This window comes from Physeter macrocephalus, chromosome 2, assembly GCF_002837175.3.
Source record: "Physeter macrocephalus isolate SW-GA chromosome 2, ASM283717v5, whole genome shotgun sequence".
In the NCBI taxonomy this organism is placed as follows: Eukaryota; Metazoa; Chordata; class Mammalia; order Artiodactyla; family Physeteridae; genus Physeter; species Physeter macrocephalus.
Window position 1 is genome coordinate 123,470,597 of NC_041215.1, and position 3,183 is coordinate 123,473,779.

Here is a 3,183-nt window from a genome sequence, read left to right on the forward strand (position 1 = left end):
CACGTGCCGCGGAGCGGCTGGGCCCGTGAGCCGTGGCCGCTGAGCCTGCGCGTCCGGAGCCTGTGCTCCGCAGCGGGAGAGGCCGCAACAGTGAGAGGCCCGCGTACCGCAAAAAAAAAAAAAAAAAAAAAAAAAAAAAAAAAATTGTTGTTTTCTGTTTCATTGTCACTTCAAATTGGTGTTGCAAGTAGGTCAAATTCGCACATCAAGTCTTCACTCTCCCCTCAGTTGCCATTTTTTCTCTGTCTACAAACATGCTTAAAATCTTCAACCCCCTCCTTACCCATCGCAGAACATCTGCATTCAGCCCTAGCATCCCTGGAGTCTGACATTCTTGTCTTTCTTGAACCAAGAGACATCTTAAAAGAGTCACCTGAGATCAACACTCCATTTCTACTATATCACCCATTTTTTTTACCTGGCGGCATGCTAAATGAGGACATTATTTAGCATAAAATATGATTTTTGAGGTTTACTTTGCCTGTGTGTCATTTCATTGAGGATAGCTGACCAATGCAAATTAAAAATTGTAAAAGAGAGCATTCTCTCTGATATACATAAAAAGCAAAGGAGATTTCTCTTTATTTCAATTGTACTCCAAATGGCAGGGGCCAAGGCAATGGCAAGGGAAGCTGAATAGACGCTCACAAACTCGTATTTTAATGGCTACTTTTCCTGGTCTCAAGGTCAACAATATCCACTGCCCAAGTGGTAGACCTCCCTGCCCCTGTTTGTTAGATTTATGTTTTTCTCCCACATGTAGCTTTCATCACCAGGAAGTGTTTATCAAATATCTAATTGTGAAAGATTTTTTCAACTATGTTCTACAACGGGAAAACTTAATCACAATATCCAAAGCATATCCCAGAAGTTATTAAAATTCCATATATTTCTAGACATGGAAACACATGTATGATATATTGTTCAAACAAAAAAAATCAAATATAAAAATATTTATAATATGACCGAATTTTTTAAACTGTATAAGCATGTATTTGAACAATTTTTTTTTTTAAAGGATCTGGAGTGATGAACCAAATCTTACCAGTGGTTCTTTCTGGATATTTGAAAATTTTATCTTATTCATTCTTTTCTGTATTTTCTGCATGGTTTTGTTTTGTTTACAATAGAAGGTAGTAGTTTTATATTTAGAGAAAATTAAAGGATTGTCATTTTATAGAAAAAATTCTCCTATGAGGATATTTTATACTTTTTTTTTTTTTTTTTTTTGCGGTACGCGGGCCTCTCACTGCTGTGGCTTCTCCCGTTGCGGAGCACAGGCTCCGGACGCGCAGGCTCAGCGGCCATGGCTCACGGGCCCAGCCGCTCCGTGGCATGTGGGATCCTCCCGGACCGGGGCACGAACCCGTGTCCCCTGCATCGGCAGGCGGACTCGCAACCACTGCGCCACCAGGGAAGCCCCGATATTTTATACTTTTGAGGAATATTAGCTACTAAGATTACTAACATTGTTCCATATAAGAAGTTTTAAAAAATTACCATTGACATCTTTGTAACAAAATCCCAAATATCAGCTATTTTGGTCATAATTCTTAACTTAGGGAATATTTATTAAATCTTATGAAGTACCCTGAAGCCTTCTTAAATGTAACAATATAGCTCCCTCCATGTCTGTATAAGGACCCCCTGTGAAATTACAGGACACCTTTTCCTGCTCTGTCCAAACAACCACGTGAAATGCCAAGAGCTTAAAATACATAATGTTCTTCTGCATTATTGGGAATTTCTTAATGCAGTGAAAGATTTTGGCCTCAAAAAGATCTCTTCTTTTCCTGGCCAAAAATGTATTATTAGAGAGCTCAGGAAAGTCTTAAGAGTAGATGTTGTGTGTTATCACCCCACCCTTCATTCAGTTTTTGGCAAGTATTTTCTGGTGTTTCTTTACAAGCTATTTTGAAAGATCTCTTTTTATTGTTGTAGATCCAAACAATTGTAAGTGGTTTTGCAGGCTCTTAGTTACCTGATAGCAATATCTTGGGCATGTTTTGTGTTGGATCTTGGTTCCTCTTAATCTGATGACGGTGATTAAAGTAAAGCGATCCTGAAATAGGATTCGATTGAGGGCATCACAGCTACCACTGCCAAATGTTCGATGTCGTTCTTAACTGAATAATATAAGAATTTATCCATTTTTATTTTAAAATAAAACATAATTACTAATTTCAAAAATTAAATGAGCGATAGTTTTTTTAAAGTAATATTTTTCACTTTCCTAAAACATAAAATAATTTGTAGATGATATTAATTTTAACATAATTTTATTTGGAGTTGTATTAAATCTATGGGTTAATTTGGGGATAAGTGACATCTTTATGACATAAAGTCATCTTATCCCTAAACATGTTTTACCTTTCCATTTACTTAACTGTTTTTGTATTTTTCAGTAGAGTTTTACAACTTTCTCCATAAAATCTTGCACCCCTTTTGCTAGATTTATTCCTAGATACCTTATATTTTTGTTAGTATTAAGGCGGTGTTTTGAAATTGGTTTTCTGCTGATGTGTTGGAGTGCAATGGAATCTGGTATATTGATTTGGCAACCTTGCCAAACTTTTATTAATTCCAACAAAATGTCTCTCATTTCTCTGTGCTTGCTATGAAAACAATAAAAAATGGATTTTATTTCTTCCTTTTTGATTCCTATACCTTTCATTTGTTTATTTTTTTTCTGCCTTACTGCACGGACAAGGACCTCCAGTATTACGTTAAGCAGAAGTAGTGATAGTACACATTCTTGTCTTGTTCTTGATTTTAAGGGAATGGTTTTAACATTTCACCATGGAGTATTATACTTGATGGAGTTTTCCCCTCCCTCTTAGAGCTTGTTTGCCAGGAAGTGTTCTCATGAATTTTGGCTAAATTGTGTTGAATTCTTTTTCTGTATCTATAATCAGAGGATCATATGTGGGTTTTTTTTTTTTTTTTAATCTCCTTTAATCTTATGAAAGGGTGAGTTAAAAGAGATTTTCTTTGTTGACCCAGCCTTCCATTTATGGAATATATACTCAGTCTTTGGCATGGTGTAATCAATAGCAGTATTCACTACTTACAGCGGATATTTTATTTTATTTTTAAAATTTTTTTTCGGTACGCGGGCCTGTCACTGCTGTGGCCTCTCCCGTTGCGGAGCACAGGCTCCGGACGCGCAGGCCCAGCGGCCAT

The 3,183-nt window shown here is 36.9% G+C and overlaps 1 protein-coding gene across 2 annotated transcripts in view; it reads left to right on the forward strand.

Annotated features, from left to right (window-relative positions):
* SGPP2 (sphingosine-1-phosphate phosphatase 2) overlaps window positions 1–3,183 on the forward strand; it is a 128,306-nt gene that overhangs the window by 16,586 nt on the left and 108,537 nt on the right. The gene's annotated exons all lie outside the window — the stretch shown is intronic.